Below are 21,566 nucleotides of genomic sequence, written 5' to 3'. Positions count from 1 at the left end.
GCCTTGGGTTGAGCCCTCCAGCTTTCTGAAAATTGACACTTGTTTTATGGAAGTTGACTGGAAATTAAAAAAAAAACGGCCATTGGTTCTGCCAGTTGCAAGACCTTCCTTTAACCTCCCTCCGCGGCCATTTCTCTGTCTGGTGTCCATGAAGAGGCTACGCCGCAGCAGGCGACTACACGGCGTGGTGGCCTCGATCGCGCAGCGTGATTTAAAGACTCACTACTAGATGGCAGCAGAATCGGCCGTGTGTATGTGCGAGGGGGGGGGCTCCTGGCCGGATTCGCTCTCGGTTGGGACGTGTCGAGCGACCTTGAGGTGCACATGTCGGGGACGGTGGGGAGCGGGCGGGGACGCTCTCGAACTGCTACGAACGCACCGGCAGTGGGCGGGCAAGCACGCGGTCGCACACCATGGAGCGGTGCTTCCTCGGGGACCGCGTGCTGCTGGGGGACGGGTACCTGGGGCCGGCCACGTTGCACGTGGTGGACGGCAAGATCACGAGCGTGGTGCGGCAGCGGGCCCCGCCGTCCCCGGATGTCCCGGTAAGTCGCGGGAACGGCCGGCCTGGTGGCGCACGCCGACCAGGGCGCCGGCCAGCTCGGAGTCTTGTATAGCCCCGACGGACTTAGTTTCACTTGTGCGGCGTCAGTCACTTTTAAGCAGCTTTTAGTATGTGAGTGGAGCATTAGAGGTTTCGCAAGAGCCCATGGACGACTATTTAATTTTAAAATTATTCTTGAACGGAAAGTATGCTCCGCTCGTGTTGCCATCCTGTCGTCAGCTGACGGTAAGTTCGGCTTTTTACTGGCGTCTTTTTCTTGTCAGTAATGTGTTGACCCTATGCAGCTCTCCTGTCAGGCTGTGCTGTGGCGCTGCCAGCGGCACTCTAGGCACAAAGACCGAAAGTTTGGGTTCCGAACCTGTTGCACGATTCGTTTTCGAGCAAAATAGAAGTGTCCTCAGTATTAGAGGTATTCATGGCGTAAATAATGCATGCAACATTAGGTCAATGACTGGCGATCAATACTAGCGTTAGGTGAAAAAAATCGGCCGGCGGTGAAGGTGATCCACAGCGGGCGAGCGGTGGAGAACCATGAAACGAAAAATCGGTACGGGTAATCGAATGAGCACCTCCAAAAGTGGCAGATCAGTGACTGAACGAGGTGAAATAGGGCCAGTTACGTTTGCCGGCAGCGTAAAATCAACTGGTGCACACCAGATTCGCTGGCAAGCGGTATTAGAGATGAGCGGTGTGACGTACGACTCATGAATGTTGTAAATGTACCTGCGAGCGGTACTGATTCAAGACGCCAAATATATTTGGGAGAAACGTTACAAAATCAGCTCGACGGCTAAGCAGAAATAGCAAGGGTTTTTTATGTAGCGGCTTTAACATGCAGCCTCGTCCAGATTTGTCGTCAGAGCTTGTCAGAGCTTGCTTGTCAGATTTGTCGTCAGAGCAGAGCTCGCCAGTCCGGCGGCCGCACATATGACTCAGATTTCGTCCAGACGTGGTCAGCACGACAACATGTTAATGCGGAGTTGTATGTTTATGTTTGTCGGTCAGACCATGCTGGGCACCCAGGAAACAAACAAGGCTGAAGTGAGGCCGCTCTCCCAGCCTGATCATAACATGCATGTTCTAGAAGTGAATGTAGAATGCCAGCGGCACCGATCGGGGCCGTACCGGTTCAGTAACGACTCGTTGAAAAACGAGAAGTTCTTGAGAAAGGTAAAGGGGAAGTAGCAAAGCAGAGAACATAGAAGGTGTGCATACAGGTGTTAATGATGTGGAACTGCTAGTGGATCTCTTATTGACAAATGCATTTGATGATGGTATAGCGACCGGGAAACAAACTGCAAGAAATAGAATGTAGAGGAAAAAACCAACTGCGTTCATTCTAATAACATTAATAATTCACATGCGGCAAGGGATGGAAAAGCCGAAAGAGTATAGATGGTGTTCAGTTGCAGCAAAGAATCGATAGGCAGAGGGAGTATAATAATTCCGTGGACGGGCAGGAAGTTTTCTAGTAAGAAAAAGTGGAAAGAACTGTACTGTTTGGCAAGGCGAGATGGTTTGAGCAATACGAAGGGCTGACCGGACACTTTCTAGAGCCTTAAAGGTCTGTACATTTGCATATGTACTGCATAACGTCTTAATATATAGGTAAAAGGCTTGGGAAGGTGTTTCGTCGTTTGTTGTCATAGTCGTTAATTTAGATTCACCTGCGCAATGGCTATTACGAATCCGGTCAATGGTAATACCGATGTTTTGCAAACCAGTAAAATGTGGTAAAGAAATGCGGTAAACATCTGAGTGACTGGAATGAAGCGCTTGTTCAAAGCATTTAAAATGCCCGACAGCCAAAACTGGTTCCAATTGGCGAAAAACAAAGACATAACCAAACTGCACGAGAGACGACAGCTGCGCCGACGTCCGTAAGTAGCTCCGCTGTCTCGTTGCCAGAGGGTGAGGCGTTCCAGGACGATGCCGTTCTCAACGCAGAAGGCCGCTGGGTGCTTATGGGTCGGACACCATGGAAGCTCGGGCATTCCAGTGGCCACGGTGCGGTCCTTCTTTGCGACATTTGGGCGGCCCCAACAACTACATCTGGATTGCGTGCGGACGCAGGGTGATAATTTCATGGATCTATGCATCAACAGTCGCATTGGCGTACCATTTCGCCCACCTGTCACTAGACCAACGATTACAGAGCACATGAAACGTGATTAGAGCGTCGCACTTCCACCACCAGCTTGATCACAGCGTTGATAATCTTTAAACGCGATACAGATGACGCTGGGCGACTCCATCCCAGACGAATAGGCAGAGAGAGATGTGTGCGAACACATATGCCTGAACATGGAGTTTTAGCACGCGCGATGTAAGGTGATGGCCGATCTTGTGCAAGAGTGATCGGATCGCGATGCTTCGCCGGGCTACCTTGGATGTATGGGATTCCTCTGTCGGCTGCTGGTCGAGGGAGGGCTTAGGAAATCGTCATGTTTTTTCCAGTGGTCATGTTTTAAGCCTGATGGTCTGGCGTAAAAGTTTTATTTTTATATTTTTAGGGACAGTGGTGTACCTAGAATAGTAGTATGGGTAGGCAAGTGTATGGAAAAAAAGATGGCATATGAACCTGCTTGTTTTTAATTGAACGAAAGCTTTCGGGACCATCCCTTTATCTTCAGCTTTGGTCAGACAATGATATGAAAAATGTCATGTCGTGGTTTGTTTTTTAACCAAATCAACTGTATCGAATGTAACGTCCTCTGTGGTATGGCTCGAACGATGATAATTTGTACAATCCAAGCGATGTCCCAGGCTGTCAAAACACCGAGATCACGATGGGGCAGTTGATGACCTTTTTGACCCCAGTGATATAAAATGTTTGTTTTCGTGAAATGCCTGTATTAGGTCCAATCGGTGACAGATAATTTATCACAAGTTTTCCTATGTTTGACATCATATTTACATTCAGAAATCCGTCCTGATTCCGGCGCTCGGATTACGGCGCTTAAATTCTTTGTTTAGCTGTGCTCATTACACCTTATTATTTTTCTTTGACAGGTCGCCCGGATCCTCCGACGCCAGATAATGCCCCGAAGTGTCAAGTGCCCAAGGGCATGTCCGTGCACACGGACGTCTTGCCCGCATGCTGTACCATCGCGGCTATTCTGGCGTACAGCCTTGTGTTCTTATTGCAATCCAGAACCGGGGCTTTACACGGGGCGATGCAATACGGAAAAAAACACAAAAAGTGAAATGCAAGCAATATTATACAATATAGGCATGCAGGCCTTACACAAAACTAGGCAAAGTAAGCAATGATGGTAAATAACTGGGACATCGACATGGTGAAGAGTCACGTGCAAATGCTTGTACTTAGCTCAGGTGCCGAAATATGTACAGCGGACAGGTTGGAAGGAATGTGCACTGGAACATTTGGCATTTTTGGGGGAGAGATGAAGATCGAAATATCGCCTCCCGTATGAGGCGTGCAGCAGGGGTGGAACTAGGCGTCTTTCATTGGGGTGAGGGGATGGACCCAAGAACTTGGCCAACCATATTTCCGAGACATTTTTCTTCGCGAATTTTGCCCACTTTACTGTGCGGTATAATTTGGACCTAATGTAAGAAAGAAAGTCTTTCAGGTCCCAGTTTTTCGGTACTACCAGCTCAAAGTTCTTATGCTGGGTTAACGGCCTTCGATATAGCAGGAAGTGCTGGTTGAACGACAGTGTAGTGCTTAAAAAACGAGTCTATGAACAGTACTTAATATGTTTAGCTGTGCTGGTCCTCAAGAGCTCATCTCTCGAAAATAAGCCGGGACAGCAGATGGACGTTGTATGTTAGTAATGTTTCTTCATAGACGTCTCATAGCTTCCGAAAATTTAAGGTGTTGATTTTGCATCCTGCTTTGGTTCAAAGACGGATCATTTACTGGAGAAAGAGCAGCCACTATTTGGCCGTAGCACCAGCCTGTCATGGTGAACACCGCACGTGCCCACAAATGGTGCCGCTTCGAGGTCGCTCCAGGAGGCTGCGGGAAGACAGCGATTCTAAAGAGCTGTTGGGCTCCCCGGAAAATACCAGCCACTGGGGATAAGGTAGATGCTTCATTCAATAACGCGATAGCGATGATCCAGCACGGTCTAAATTTGATGGTCTCATTTTGCTCGTAAATGAACGGTGCCGGCAGAGGTGTATCTTGAGAGTAGATGTGAGAAGGCATGGAGCCATGCCGCCCACCCCTTGGGCCGCTCATGGGCCACCTTTTGGGCCACCCCAAAACCTCTTTTACAACCACAAAGCCTTTATTTCCAAGGGGCACCGAATTCCAGGGATACCACAAATGGTCCCAAATTTTCATTTTCGGATGGCAACAAATTCCAGGATACCTACCATACGTGAGCCCTGTCCGTTTGACAAAATCCTGGATCGGCCCATTCGGCAAAGGATCACTAAAACCACTACTTCCGATGCCACAACATTTATTTTTAGGCACCCGATTCCACAGGGTGCCACGAAGGGCCGCAAACTTTCATTCCTAAGAGGCACAACAATGTTGCGCCTCCCACCCCGAACGAAATTCTGGAACAGTCTCGTAGGCAAGCTGCATCAAAACCCTTATTTCGAGGCACATCTGGCCTTTGTTTTCAAGACAAGTTTTTGTGTGTTTCACGGTAACGAAATTCCTGATCGGCTGGTTCTTCGACGTTTGGCAAAGTGGCATTAACATTTTTCATGTTAGCAAGTCATAACCTACATTTTCTAGAGACACCCACTTCGATGCAGAGCCTCAACGGTACCAAGACATTTATTTTTGGTAGACAACAAATTTCAGGGCAAATTGCGATGCCTGTGACGCTCCATAGACGAAATCATGGATTAGCCCATTTGGCGAAGGGACACCAAAACCTTCATTTCGCACCACCAAAACATTTATTTACTCTGAACAACACGGCCGAGCTGGTTTTTGAAAGGGGTCCGAAACCGTCATTTTAAGGGACGCCACAATTTCTTTCCTTTCCATCATGACCAAATTCTTGATCGTACTCTTCCGGAAATAGGCACCGCAAAACCTTTATCGCAGGAGTATTACAACATTATTAATGTCGGCACACAATTCCAGTAGGCACCACAACTGATCCTAAAATGCCTATTTTCAATAAACAAGAAAGGTTGGGGACACCACAATGTCCCTAACTCCCCATGGAGGACATCCAGGATCGGCTCATTCGGCGATGGGTTACCAAAAAATTATTCTGGAGCACCATAACCTTTATTGTTGGCAGACACCGAATTCAAACGTATCATTTCAAGAGCCCCAACATCTTTATTCTCAAAGGACACCAAGATCATGAGCTAGACACTGATGTGCCTTCCACCATGACCAAATTCCGAAGTTGGCCCTCTCGTCAAAGAGATACCTGATACTCTCATTTCGGGCATTATGACCTGTATTTTGAGAAAGCACCTTCTTATATGGAGGCACCACGAAGGCGTCCGAGCCCTTTAATTTCGACGGGCTTCAAACTCCAAAGGGCACAAACGTTGCACCATGTTTCCTTTTCAGAAGGAACTGAGGATACCACTATCGGTCGAACAGGGTCACGTAACCTACCTTAGGTGATTAAGTCCCGAGGTCCCGAGGAACCTGTTGGGCTCTGAAGGAACAACGCTCAAGGGTCCGACCGAAGGGTCCAGATCGCAGGCCGGGGGGATGAAGGGACCTCAACCAGTAGGCAATACAAAACACTTGGTCTCGCGTCGGTCTGGGCCGAAATCAGGGCAGGGTCGGGCCTGCAAGTGTTGATCCGGAGGATCGTGCATCGGTCAGATCCCTGTGCTGATGAGTGGCTCACATTGCCCAACAGGGGGCCCCGCGTCGGCAATAAGCCCAAGTCCGTCATGGGCACATTTGCTGAGCAGGGACAGGAGCAGGACCTCGAATGCCAAAAGACCTTTTGTTTGGTCAGGAGAGAAATGATGACGCAACGATTTGCACTGACAACTAGACAGTGACCTGTGCCCGTGAAAAGTCGCAGGGTCAAACGAGTAGGCCCCTCCGAAACGTTTCAACCAGGAGGCAAGGGTCGATAAGCCGGATTGATGTTTCTGCATCAATCAGGCATTGGGCTCCATTTGCCGGGAGTGAATCCTTTTGCGTCAGTGACCTGTCCCTGCGTCGATTCTGTGCCAAATGCCTAGGTCAGAGGGGCCTCATCAGTAATGGGACCGTTGCATGACATGTCCCTCCGAAGACCTCCGGATCGGCCAGGGCATCACGGTCCTCGTATCACCAGAATAGCAGTTGCCAGTGACCCAGGGCTGGGACGAAAGGCCGCTTCAGCTCATGACCAAGGCGATTCATGTATATGCCATTTCGATGCAGATTCTCTCGGAGGGAATTAGCAGTCACACCACGAGCAACCAAAAGTACGCCATCCCGTCTTGCGTCCGTAGTGCTGTACATGCTAAAACAGAATGAAAATACGCAGGCAGTTGTGTACGAAATACGTACCGCTACATATTGCATGTTGCGCAAACTACGTATTACAAGGTCTGCTTCTTCTGCAAGCCACTTCTATGTTATACTACTCTTATCTCACAGTTCAAGTGCATGACGATTTTGACGTGCCGAATACGGCATTACACCGAATATTCTTGTTTTCAGTATCTCGAATTCATTCTGCTTAGGCATCGCTTGTGGTACATTCCTCAATTAGAATGTAAGAACGTAAGAAATTTGTGTACTCCTTTAAGGCATTCAAAACATGCAATACAAAATTGAACATTTTCATGTTAACTATACGAAACATGTTACTCATGTTCCAGGGAGCTGGTCGTGTGTTTTGCTTCAAGGCAGAGTATTGCGTCAAAAGTCTACGAATGATAATAGTTCGCCCCTCACTGCTAGCCACCAGCATTTTAATAATCCCGTCATGACATGTCACCCCGAGTTGCATTACGAGTTAGACAATGTGTACCAGTTATTGCTTTTGGGTTTAAGCATTCATTGAGGGGTTCGATTCCCCGCGGTGGCCGCCCTTTCTGCCAGGATGAGAGGCAGGCGTCGACATGTAGTCTCAGGAGCGTTATAAAGCCCTAATGACGCACAAATGTTCACTATGGGGTTGGCGACTTACAGAATGCAACTTTGCTTGTTTCGTATCAGGTAAGCTTTTATGTATTGTGCTTTATAGGTTTTTCTTTAATACCATATTGCGAGGCCCTATAAAGTTCATTACTTCAAAGAACTGATAGGGTATCGCAAGCCAGGTTCCACATCGCGGAGGCCGAGTGGGGGATGGGGGGAGGGTCAGCTCACCACTTGGGGGGCCTAACCCATCATTGGGGGCCCAGCTCAGCATGGGGGGGGGGGCTAACCCATCATTGCGAATCCAGCTCAGCTATGGGGGCCTGACCCATCACTGGGGGCCCAGTTCAGCATTGGGAGCAAAGCCCCCCCAAAGAGATACAAACTTCCACCCCTGACATGCAGTTTAACTACATTGCAGACTTTATGGTGTGCAGTGCTTCATAAATACAGGACAGCAAGAAAGTGATTGTTGGACCAAAAGATAACGTGGTTGCCAAACCGTTGCTGCTGTGATCAGGTGGACAACATATATGATTTCATATACATGTGCAGCGAGGCTGCTAGGTTTTGTTGGGATTTTGTGTGATGGAGGAACAAGAATGTAGGTAGTAGGCTACGTTTCAACCCCTGGATAATCATATTTAGTTGTAATAGAGCGAGAAAACTCTCCAGTTATGTGGTTCCCCAGCAAAAAAAAACTTTTTGAACATGGTACTTTTTAAGGTGCAAGCGTTGTCAGTAAGTGCTTCTGGGGCCATACAAAAGTACGAAATTGACAAGTGTATCGTCAGCTAACCAGGAGGGAATACAGGGGTATTGTCACGAGTGGCGTAGGTTTATGACAATGCAAAGTAGCAATGTTCACGGATGTAGTAGCTCTTCGGTCCATCTTCCTCGTCTGGTGTGTTAGTATGTACCATGTGTGCAAACGAAGACATCACATGAGGCCGATAGTCACATCAATCATCACTATAGTCACAGATAGTCACGTCACTTAGTCACAGATAGTCACGTCACTATAGTCACATCAATTGTTTCATCCGTGATAACAATGTCTCGTCACGATCCTTCTGTAAAGCTGTAGCAATGCTATTCTGCATTGCAATGTGTACTCAGGTATCCATATGGCAGCTTTCTTCATGTCCTGTGGCAAGAATAAGTCGTCAAAAAGACTACAGAATAGCCGATACTGAGAACTGTGTCAACAGTGCTTGAGAGAGCACACCAGGCAAGGGCGATGGTCCTGATAAAACGTTTTTTCACTTGCCGGTGGAGGAAATTTCGATGCACTGCTACATTCGGACCAAAGGCGTGTTCGTCGCTGGGCAGCCACAACTGGTGTGTGCCATTCGTCCAGACCACATGGCCCGTCATTTCTATGTAAACATACGGTCCGGTCTGGACCGTTGTACTGACACGTTTGTAGTGGCATCGCAGCGAACAACGCATGCTGGGCTGTATGAATGGAACGTTGGAATTGCGTCTCGCGCTGTTCGAGGGGCATTGCTCGTAAGATTCAGTTCAGTTGTTTGTCAATATCCTGCTATCTGATGCAGTGTTTTGTGGATACACGCTCATATCATGAAAAACATTCGTATGCGCATCTCCTGGGGATCACGGCAACATTGTGCACGGAATGCAGTGATAGACCGCCTGTTAACTCACACTTGAACACGTAAGAAGTTGGTGTTCTGACTCCGAAGGGCCATATGTCTTCTTGCGTTACTGGTCGCACAGCCTCCTTATAAACTCATCCGCAGATGTCGCCTCGGTCGCATGATATGTCGAAATGCATCAGGTTCGAAATCGTTTACCCAACCAACAGTGACAAAATGTGAGAGTATCTAGTGAGTCTTCGCCTGCACGAAGCTGTTTTGCCCTGTTGTGCGACTTATGGAGACTTCATCGCATTCATTCCTAGCCATGCTTTGGTGGCATACTTACCCCGCAGGCAGCATGCGTCAAGTGACTGTGTGGCATATATATATATATATATATATATATATATATATCTATATATAATGTGTGTGTGTGTGTGTGTGTGTGTGTTGTGTGTGTGTGTGTGTGGTGTGTGTGTGTGTGTGTGTGGTGTGTGTGTGCGTGCGTGCGTGCGTGCGTGCGTGCGCGCGTGCGTGCGTGCGTGTGTGTGTGTGTGTGTGTGCATACATATGTCAATATGAATATACGGGCAGGAGGCCAGAGGAGCGCTTGCTCCTCAACTTTTAAAACAGGAGACAGCGCGTCCCAAATTGGGTGCGCTAAAGGGGCCAGTTTGTATTTGGATTTTCATAGCAAGATTCAGAAACTTTGGGCTGTTTTGTATCCCTTTTTGTTTTAGTTAACTATGGTTTCGTTTAGCGAGATCGAGACAATATTTTGGAGCGGTGGAAGTTAGCTGCTTTACGAGTCTTGGCCACAATGGCACATCTTCGAGGATGAATAATCTGCTCGCTGTTTTGTTTATATTTACCTGTTTATACCTGATCACCGTGCACAGCCTCAAATCGACATCACCATTGTCCCTACCACACCCGACCTGTGAGGGACGGGTGTAGGTAAAGGCTTCTGCTAATAACACTGACCCAGGGGCGGGATACACGATGTCGTCAAGAGATGACCAGTCGGCATATGTTCGTCAAGTAGGCAATATACACCGATTCATTTTCATGTCGATATTCGTGACTTTGACGTGCGTTGACGTCCCACACGGGTTTTTGTCTGCCTCAGCTTTTGTGCTCGTGGCGTTGCAAAAATCGATATTCATAGTTTACGGTTGATAGTGCATAGTGAACTAGATAAATAAGTCAATATTCATAGTTTTAGAAATAACACACCGATAAAGAATATACGGAAGGAAGACCTCGGACCCCGCCCATGTCTGGCTGTGTTAGGGTGCACATGACGCCACGGATAGTTAGTTCTCCCTCCGCTGTCAGTTGTCAGCGAGTCCTGAGAACGATTGGATGTTAGTGACGCAACCCGAACACTCAGCTTGGAATTCGCCGGGATTCGAACCAGTGTCCTCGGCTCACGAGTCCAGTGTTGTACCACCGGGGCCAACCAGCGAGAACAACGGTTTGGTGTTAGAATTTGGGTGATTCATGTCCTGGATATTTGGGGATTTTCCCGGAAAACATGGAGCCTTAATGAGCTGGTATGTACGCTTGGCATACTTACGAGGTTGTTGGCCAATGGCATGTGTGCTACTTCCTCGGTCTTCCGAAGTTTCCAGTGTTGCTCTTTAGTGATTACAGATTATAGAGAATAACACTGGAAAGTTAGAGAGATCAAGGTGGCAACACACATGGGAATGGCTAACGACCCCATTAGTAAGCCAAACATGCATATTAGCCCATTATGGCTCTCATTTGCGGCAGTTCGCAAATATACAGGATATAAATAACACCAAATTCAAACACGGAACGATTGCCTTTCCCGATTAGCTTAGTTGCTGGAGCACTGAACTCGCAGCGAACGGGTCCTGGCTCAAATGCTAGCAATTCCAATAATAAAATTAGGGTTGTGACGCGTGCTTGGCTGAAAGCTACACGCCATCCCGTTTTTCTCACGACTCAACAGCATCTGCCAACGACCGAGGTATTAACTGGCCGAAGCGTTGTGTACATGTTAACATACCATAGGAGAACGGTAGTCCAAAAATATTCTATAGGTGTCCACATGACTATTTGCACAGAATTTTGCAACAATGGAAGAAGTGAGTTTCAAATTATATATTCCGCCCAGAGTCCGTTTGTCAGTGATAGAAGGGCTTGTTGACCGTCCCGAGACCTGCAGACACCCGTACAGTCCCGGAAAATACTAGGCTTTCGGCATGGCTTGAACGTCGCTTTTGGTAAAAAACTGAGAGCACTGCGTTTTTTCGCGTCAGTCACGCTGATAATCTCAGTTCAGATATATGTCGCTGTGATAAGTCGTGCCATTTACCTCTGCACCAGCGTCTGTATAATTTAGGGCATCGCGCGTCCTTGGAACGCGGAAGCGACATACGCTTCGAGCGCTAAGCCGTATCCGCCAAGGCGTTACCCGGCGTCCGCGGGTGTATCCGCTAATGCGTTACTCGGCGTCCGCAGGTGTACCCGCTAATGCGTTACTATCCGCTAATGCGTTTACTCGGCGTCCGCGGGTGTATCCGCTAATGCGTTACTCGGCGTCCGCAGTTGTACCCGCTAATGCGTTACTATCCGCTAATGTGTTACTCGGCGTCCGCGGGTGTATCCGCTAATGCGTTACTCGGCGTCCGCAGGCGTACCCGCTAATGCGTTACTATCCGCTAATGCATTACTCGGCGTCCGCGGGTGTATCCGCTAATGCGTTACTCGGCGTCCGCAGGCGTACCCGCTAATGCGTTACTATCCGCTAATGCGTTGCTCGGCGTCCGCGGGTGTATCCGCCAAGGCGTTATTCGGCGTCCGCAGGTGTACCCGCTAACGCGTTGCTCGGCGTCCGCGGGTGTATCCGCTAATGCGTTACCTGGCGTCCGCGGATGTATCCGCTAATGCGTTACTCGGCGTCCGCAGGTGTACCCGCCAATGCGTTACTATCCGCTAATGCGTTACTCGGCGTCCGCGGGTGTATCTGCCAAGGCGTTACTCGGCGTCCGCAAGTGTACCCACTAATGCGTTACTCGGCGTCCGCAGGTGTACCCGCTAATGCGTTACCCGGCGTCCGCGGGTGTACCCGCTAATGCGTTACCCGGCGTCCGCAGGTGTACCCGCTAATGCGTTACTCGGCGTCCGCAGGTGTACCCGTGAATGCGTTACTCGGCGTCCGCGGGTGTATCCACTAATGCATTACTCGGGCGTCCGCAGGTGTACCCATGAATGCGTTACTCGGCTTTCGCAGGTGCATCCGCTAATGCGTTACCCCGGCGTCTGCAGGTGTACCCATGAATGCGTTACTCGGCGTTCGCGGGTGCATCCCCTAAGGTGTTACTAAGCGTCCGCACGTGTATCTTCTAAGGCGTTCTTCGGCGTCCGCAGGTGACTGACTTCGGCCCTCTGGTGGTGATGCCAGGCCTCGTCGACAGTCACGTGCACGTTAACGAGCCGGGCCGCACCGAGTGGGAAGGCTTCACCAGCGCCACCCGGGCGGCGGCGGCCGGCGGCATAACCACCATCGTCGACATGCCGCTGTGAGGCGCCACCGGCGGTTCCCCTGCTCTGCTGCTCTGGGCGTGACCAACTGGGTTATCAGCCCGGGTCGGTGGGGAAGAGGGAGAGCATGGACAGTGGGCAGTGAGGATCGGACATCGGCGCCCAATTTTATTATATTGCGCCGTCGACAAAATGTAAGGCTAGCATTCTACCGTGGTTAGCAATAAGAGACGAAAAACCGCGTTTTCACAATGACCAAAAGAATGTTCCTCTATCGCATGCATTTCAGCTTTGCTTGGACACCATCAACTTGGTAATGGGCCGGCGGGCTGTGAGGTTTAACTGGAGGGCGTCCAATTTATGGAACATGCATGGATGTCGGGGAACGCTAGCGAAGTTCTCTATAACACGGCTGATACTAATGAACGCGATCAGGAGCGTATGCAAGATATCGCAATGGGAAGGCATAGGTCAAAAATTTGCACTAAAAAAACGCGGCGACTCGCCGCAGACACGCATAATTTCGTGGACAGCGTGTAAGAACACATCATTTTTTGAAGTTTTTCCTTTAGTGCGTCTCTCGCGGTGTTCGAGCTGCCGGCATCTATTTATTTGTGCGCGTGAATGCGTGTACAAACTCGATAAGGATAGGTGACTTGCCCCTAATTATTTCCTTGAATACGCCTCTGAACCCCATGCAAAAACGTGCACATCCTCTGACAGGCACGACCTACCACCTGTTCTGCCTCGCGGTCGTCCGCCGTGCCACGCCTGACGTTGCTGGTCGGCCTTCCCTCGTCCCAGGAACTCGATCCCGCCGACCACGACGCCGGAGAACTTGGCGGCCAAGCTGGACGCGGCCAAAGACCAGTGCTTCGTAGACGTGGCCTTCTGGGGCGGCGTGGGTGCCGGGCAACGAGGCCTGCCTGCGGCCGCTGCTGGAGGCCGGTCTGCCCGGCTTCAAGTGCTTCCTCATAACAGCGGCGTGGATGAGTTTCCACATGTGACCGCTGACCAGGTGGAGACGGCACTGCAGCGGCTCTGCGGCACGGGCGCCGTCCTCCTGGTGCGTATTTACGGCGACACTAAGAGTTACACGCTCGCGTTCACCTAGGGCCTGTCCATGAATTTCGTAACGCATAGATGGGAGGCTTTTATGGAGCGTAACGGAAGCGTAACAGCGAAAGCGAGGGGAGGTTTTGGGCAGCGTAACGTTTCGCTCAGGCGTGGTTGAAGATAGTGCTAAAATATTTCGACACGCATTAAAACCTGAGAGACGGATACTGCTGGCTTTGTTTCTAGACAAGGAACACGAACGTTATTTGTTTTGCATCTTCAGCTCGGTTAAAGACAAATGGACGTTGTTTTGGGGAATAACGTCCCCACGGCGACTTCGCGTCCTGATTGCGCTTAATACATCGTAGCTAGTGCGTAACCAGGATGAAAGAGTTGAGAAAATAAAAAAGACCACATTTTCCGCCATTTCCACCAGGCTTAGTAACCGGGATCCAGGCTACCATCCCATGTTGTGTGATTCTGAGGCAAACACTCCCTCAACCGAGCTATGCTCTTCCCACCCCACCAGCCAAATACCAAACGCACCATAGTGGGCCTGATCAGGCAAAGAGGTTTTTTTATGAAAAGCTTTACGTTTCGATACCGCAACTACTAAGCACTCTTAGGTGTTGAACAACCGGCGCGACCAATGGCGAAGCTTTTTGTCTTCGACGGTGCCTTACTGGTGTAATTTGCTTTCAAAGTCATCTGGTACCCCAATGCCGTTCAAGGTTATCTGACCTATTGCACACGCGCGCAGTAACTTGCCTCAAATAGATTCTCTACGCGAAAGCATGTTTGTGTCAGTAATGGAACAGAATAGTATCGTTGTCATAATTTAAATGCAGCCGTATTCCATACTTTGCTTCGGCGGGATATTGTGCATGTGGCAGAGCTGGCTTTGGTGGGCATTCGATGATGCGACAAACGCCGCTCACCTTCTCACCTCCTCACCTCCTCAGCTCCCCACCTTCTCAGCCCTTCACTTCCCTCACCTTCTTACCTCCTCACTTTCTCACCTTCTTACCTCCTCACCTCCTCACCTTCTTACCTCCTCACCTTCTTACCTCCTCACTTTCTCACCTTCTTACCTCCTCACCTCCTCACCCTCCTCACCTCCTCACCTCCTCACCTTCTTACCTCCTCACTTTCTCACCTTCTTACCTCCTCACCTCCTCACCTCCTCACCTCCTCACCTCCTCACCTTCTTACCTCCTCACTTTCTCACCTTCTTACCTCCTCACTGCCCCCCACGGCCAGGCTTATGATGTAAATCATCGCTGGCGTTGCGGTATTTGTAAGGCTTGTGCGCCGCACTAGGGAGCTAGGTCAGAAACCACAGTAGGGACCCTGGAGATGGGCCATTTTATGGTCGAAATGGCTGTGAACAGCCTCAAACAGTAGCACGCCTGTCATTGGCGTACAGGTATAGGTCATCTTGTCCCGTGGGGTATTCAGTGTCTTTTGCCGGCTGTCAAAGTGTCCTAAGGGAAAAAGCTGGCGCACACAAGCTGCACCGATACAAATCCGTTCACAAACGTCATCCGGTTTTTGGCACCAGACAATGAACGATGTCACCATCGAAACTGGCAAATTTAGGAACGCTGATATCGATCCCCGTGTGTGTGCGGCGGCGGCCAGCGACACCAAGTGTAAAGGACAGAAGTGTAACCATGCGGTCGCCAGATGGAAATGGACGGTCACTCTTCTAACTAGCATGTTGCTGCCAGCAAATGTCTGAAAGGCCCTTTGCACAGTGATACGCAACCGTCGCTGCTTGCGGGTGCGAACAAGGCTCCATGAAAATCACGTTGTTGTTTGTGTTTGTGTGAGTCGGAAGTGGCACCTTGTGTAACGGACATCCCGCCTTTCTGTGTTTAGTTTCATGCTGAGGTCGACATCGGAGTGGATCCCCCCGGAGGGGACCCGAAACAATACGCCACCTTTTTGGCCTCGCGACCCAGGAAAATGGAAAATGAAGCCATCAAGGTCGTTGTGGAGCAGTGTCGAAAATATGGGTAATGATTGCAATTTTTCGTAAAGCATTCGAGCACACGCTTCATGATGAATACATTTGTCTTCCGTTGGTATTTACCTGACACGAACTAGCGCGCTGTGATCAACTGCCGTGACATGATGCTGCTGCATTTCTTCTATTCCCAACATCATCTCCCGCAGACTATGAGTTGAGAGACGTGTGATGTTGTGACGACAATATTCCAGAGTGCGATGCCACATCGTGCACCTGTCCTCATCGGACGCCCTGGAGATGATCGCAGAGTGCAAGTCGACAGGCGCGCCTCTGACGGTGGAAACATGCAACCACTACTTGACGTTCCAGTCGGTAGATATCCCTGATTGCGCCACCCAGTACAAGTGCTGTCCACCGATCAGGGAAGAAGAGAACCGGGTGAGAAGGCACTATCCTACTCAGTGTTTTTTATATGCATTGGGTGTGCTATAATGATGCCGACATAGTTGGGGTGAAAGCAGGAAGCAGTTGCGAGGTGCGAGGTCATATGTTGAAAAGTTGCGCAAACCGCCGTATCTTTGCATGACATATGTTTGGTGCCACCTATTTTCCCGCATCCGTCCTCGTTTTCTCAGCCTCCCTTCATCCTGTATCTACTTGACGTCGTTTTATCCTGGGCAGCCACATGCACCATCCATTGGTGGGCGTGAGCCCACCTATTTTGCCTCCATATTTTGCGGGCAGGTTGTGCTATTTGTCATTGTTTAGCCCTCTCCCCAGCTCATGTTGCGAAACTACGGCTCTGATATTTTTGTTCTTGGGCAGTATTCTTTTATAAATTCGAGTTGCATTACATGCAAGGGGAAATGTACATTTTAGCATCCGTCCCCACCGGTGATCGTAACCAATATAGTGCAGGGACTGAAATGCCCGCACGGAGGCTGTCGGCCCCACAACATGACCTATATCGGAATGACTGTGACGTCTTCATCTCGACGCATGGTAGTTAACCAGTAGTAAGCAGCGTCAGACCAGTATATGTGAAAAATCCGCAACAAAAAACTCGTACGCTCTGACGTAACTGAAAACACCAGCTGGTTTTAAAATCGTGCACAAATAAACGTCGTTTTCAAGTTCTCAAAATCATCCTCTTCGGAAGTAAAATACCGGACTTAGACAAACGGTTAGGTCATGCATCACTGGGAACCTATTCAGTCACTCAATGACAGCAAGGCAGTCAGTGGCTTGATCTTACCATAGTGTCAAACTGATTGTGCACGTGTTTACATGGGTTTTGTACCCCGGCCGATACTTAGATGTACAATTTGTTAAGTGATTGCACACCTTTCATTGTGTCTCATAGAGCATGTATCGTATTTCGCCATATTCGAATGTTTTCGGCCAACTGTCTTACACCGATTTTGGAATAGGAACGAATTTCCTCGAAACTAGGTTAAACTAATGCAAGTGACTATAGATGAACTGAGTTATGACTAACCGAAAACAACAAAGGAGGTAATCCGAGCGATCGAGCAAGCGCGCAAGATACTGAGAAAATGTATGCTTTCGCTTGCATGTAATACATCTTATATGTATATTCGTGTATGTGTGTGTGTGTGCGTGCGTGTGCGCGCGCGTGCGTACGTGCGTGGGTGCATGCATGCATGCATACATGCGTGCGTGCGTGCGTGCGTGCCTTGATGATTGCAAAAGTATTGGAATCTTCCGTTCTGGTTCTTTCTGTAGATAAAGGTACGAATAGAAATGTTTAATTGTGGTTGATGCACCTCATTTGACATGACGCCATTTGTCCTTTAGCCGTCTTCCTCTGAATGTGTAAAAGATACCACCTTGAAAAAGAAACGTGTCGCAAGAAGCCTTGATAAGTGGAGTCCAAATTGTACTGACAGCCGAGCCAGTCGGCTCACTGGATGCCGCTCGCCCATGAGAGGTACCCGTCACGGCGAATCTTGCCTTGCTCATACGTAGGGTGGTGTCTGTTCCTCATATAAAGGACATGCTCGAAGAAAGCACGTGCCTTGACATGGCGCTTGCTCGCAGACGTCATTTCCTCGTCATCTGCTTCGTGACAGTAAATCGAGCCATGTCGCGTCCTCCTGCCACGGTACTTGTGGTATACGCACTCTTCACATGTGGGCCGACGTTGCCACTGCAGGAGGCGCTGTGGGAAGCGGTCAAGAGCGGGCTGATCGACCTGGTCGTCTCGGACCATTCGCCATGCACACTGGACCTCAAACAGCCCGGTGTGATGGACTTCATGGAGGCCTGGGGCGGCATCGCCTCCGTCCAGTTTGGTGAGCACTTCGTGCACGATACCAGCAGACGAGGTGGCGAGGGGACTGGGCGAAAACACATGAACACCCCCACTAACTCCCGCTCCAGACTGGCGTGTGCGTTGCTCTTATTATTCGGAAACAAAGTCATATATCAATTCAGGGCTACACTTTCGTTTATCCTAGATCCCCTGCATTTCAAATTGGGAACCAAATTATGTATCAGTCTAATAATACCAGCGTGAAAAGGCTAGTGACAACTCAAATATCAAGAAAAAATGGGGCATCCTGCCCATAAATAACGCAACTACATAAGGACATATGTATGGAGTTCGTTTGCTCAATTGCGGCGGTTCTGCTCACGCATGCCTTGCGCTAAAGCAGTCACGGCGAAGCCAAAGCAGTCACGGCAAAGCCAAAGCAGTCACGGCAAAGTCAAAGCAGTCACGGCAAAGTCAAAGTCACGGCGCAGTCAAAGCAGTCACGGCAAAGTCAAAGCAGTCACGGCGAAGGCAAAACAGTCACGGCGAAGTAAAAGCGGTCTCGGCGAAGTCAAAGACGCGTCGCCTTTCGACTCTGGCTGTATTGTAGGCGTGTTCAGCAGGCCAGCTTGTCCGTTCGTACAATTGGTGGCATGGCGTCTAGATGCAAGATGGCCGCGCAGTTTCTCAGGTTGCGAGTGACTAGCACACGTTTTGGAAGGGTCAGCGAATGAAATACGTAGATATCGACGGCAGTCAATCATTCCAGCTGTCGTGAGGCATCGCTGAGGTGGTCATATTTTCTACGTCCTGAGACCACTCGTCCTGCGGCGTTCAGCAGCTTATGACGTCATGCTGTTTGAGTGGCGTTGCATGTTCCATCACACGGATGCAGTAACGGGCCAGTGAGATGATCAGGTCCAGGACCGGAGTGGCCGGAGATTGGCTGCGTCTTCTGTTGCTGAGGCAGATGAAGAGGCCTAACCATCGCTGCGCCACGTCATCCATGTGTGCAGAAAACGCTTTACGCTGGTCAAATGCCGCATCCAGGTTGAGGAGCTGGTGACGGTGGCGCCCCATAATTGCATGCTGATTGGGAAGAGCTGCCGGAGACTTCGACGCGTGCCGAGGACTATGAGCTATGTTTTGTTGTGCTCTGACTTTAATGCCATTCTGCTGAGCCGCGTAGATAGCATCGAAATTTTTCATGAATCCAAACAGGGCATCAGTGTTAGCGGGGATCCACGCACAAGACGTGGCTGTCATTCGCGTAACGTATAACACATTTTCATTATTATTTATTCAGTCAGTCAGTCAGTCAGTCAGTCAGTCAGTCAGTCAGTCAGTCAGTCAGTCAGTCAGTCAGTCAGTCAGTCAGTCAGTCAGTCAGTCAGTCAGTCAGTCAGTCAGTCAGTCAGCGTCAGAATTATACAGGCATGCCATTAATGTTATATGTTATATGCCGCCGCCGTGTTATACAACTGCCGCCTAGCGCGGATCCACAATATGTCCCGAAGGCTTTGAGGGGCAGTGACATACACACCATGTTACATATACACAGTAGGACCGCCACCTGGTGCTTAGGTACATGCCTGCGGATAGTGGTTAGCCTTGCTGTAGCTCGGGCAGCTCACACATCGTTGGTAAGTCATACATGATTCGTCTCCGTGAGTAAGCGGACCAAAAGTATTTCCTCTCTGACATATTGTTTTGACAGTCCTGCCTGCGCGCCATCTTGCCTTCCACGTGCGGTGTCTTGTGAGTGGTCCCTGAGGTGGGGCCCGCTGCCGGACGGCCGTCTGGACAGAGGCGCCGCTTGACCCGGCCTCTCGTGGTGCTGAAGCCGCCCTCGTTGTGCCGCAGACCTGCCGGTGTTTTGGACAGAGGCGGTGCGGCGCGGCCTCTCTCTGCACGACGTGTCGCGCCTCATGTCCAGCAACACGTCCTGCCTGGCCGGCCTGCAGTCTCGTAAGGGGGCGCTGCGGGACGGCATGGACGCCGACTTCGTCGTTTGGGACCCCGACGAGGAGTGGACTGTAGCCGAAGAGGATATAATCTTCAAGAACAAGGTGGGCGGGGAAGGACCCTAAGGCAGTTGGAAGTCACTTGGTCTCATCGTTTTGAATATAGTAAGCTATACAATCACATGGTTTGCATGGCCTGATTAGTCAACTTTCCAGATGTCTACCCTCCGCTATGAGTAAGCCTGAGGCGAGTATGGGATGTCCGCGTGTTGTTATCTTTAACGCCTTCACCATTGCGTCCACACTGTTGACCTGTTTATGCACTGGCCAAGCGTAGTGGACAAGTATGGCCAAAAGCGATCTGCCTCCAAAAGGGCTGAGTTGCAGGGCTCTGTCGGCTAATTGGCAGCTTGTTAGCCGGGCGATGTCAGATATTCACCGTCCAATCCCGCGCACGGCAAACACTTGCACTAATAGCGCGGGCTGGCGGCTATTTCAGATATCTCCGTACATCGGGAGGCGTGTACGCGGACGAGTCCACCAGACCCTGGTGCGGGGGGAGGTCGTGTTCAGCGACGGTCAAGTGGTGGAGGTGGCCACGGGCAGTCAGCTGTTACTGGGACCGCCAGCGGCAGAGCCCGACGCCGCCAAGCTGTGAGGAGGACGTGTTCGCGTAGTGGTCGTGCTCGTCACAGGAGAGCGCCCATACCACCAGGGGCGTTATGTTTGCTGCTCGAAGTTAAGATTAGTCAAGCAGGGGCTTCGTTGCTTATAATAGAAATGTCCCGGCCTCTGCAAAGGCATGGATTAATCAATTCAAAGCCACGTAAGCCTAAAAATCCGCTTGTATCACTCTGTCCCTAATTGTGTGCCATATGCAAAGAAAGCCATCAGAGCGTTTGTTTGGGGATAATGAAGATTGAATGGGCGTGCCCATAATGATGACTTCTGCATTTTTTCGTCATATGGAAGCATCTCTTTGCTGTGCGAGTTCTTTTCATCTCCGCCTTCCGCTTTCTCACAAACAGGTGGTCTGCTGCTGGCTGCTGGTGAATGCTTCAGGGGTGTACAATCTTAAGCAAGACAAGCAAATTCCCTCCGACTAGGAATACCGCCTGTGCTAGGGATTTCAAGAGTGGCTGTCGTGTTGTCATGTTTATGATCCAATTATTTTGATTGATAAACAATAAACAATTGCCGTGGACAGATGCAAAACATTGCTTCAGGTAACTGTGCATCTCCATTGCGACAGCTGAGCGTCCATGTCTGCGTCTGGCCGAAATAGCGCGCACAGCAACGAAGATTCTCTGTGAGCGAGAACTGAGCTAGTCTGAACGAAATCTGATGTCGGTGCTGGAGTTTAGCGGCCGTCCCAGCCCGGTTGGTCACGTTTTGACGCACTTCTACCGTGAACACACTCGCAACTGGCTGTGCTGCCGTGTGGTTTTACAAAACAAAGTTGAGTATTATTTTAGCAGACTGTGTTTTAACACGCGCTGCAGTGAGTGGGGGCGGGGCAATTTGACCCCAACCATGGATGGTTTTCGAGAATGCTCCCGAGCAGCGCGGTGC

The 21,566-nt window shown here is 49.9% G+C and overlaps 1 pseudogene; it reads left to right on the top strand.

Annotated features, from left to right (window-relative positions):
- Positions 1–347: 347 nt before the first annotated feature.
- LOC119091351 (allantoinase-like) lies at positions 348–21,257 on the top strand (annotated as a pseudogene).
- Positions 21,258–21,566: the final 309 nt, after the last annotated feature.

Source organism: Pollicipes pollicipes, unplaced genomic scaffold, assembly GCF_011947565.3.
Source record: "Pollicipes pollicipes isolate AB1234 unplaced genomic scaffold, Ppol_2.1 Scaffold_3447;HRSCAF=4054_pilon_pilon_pilon, whole genome shotgun sequence".
Lineage (NCBI taxonomy): Eukaryota > Metazoa > Arthropoda > Thecostraca > Pollicipedomorpha > Pollicipedidae > Pollicipes > Pollicipes pollicipes.
Note: the sequence above shows the minus strand (reverse complement) of the source record. Positions and strands in the feature narration are given on the sequence as shown.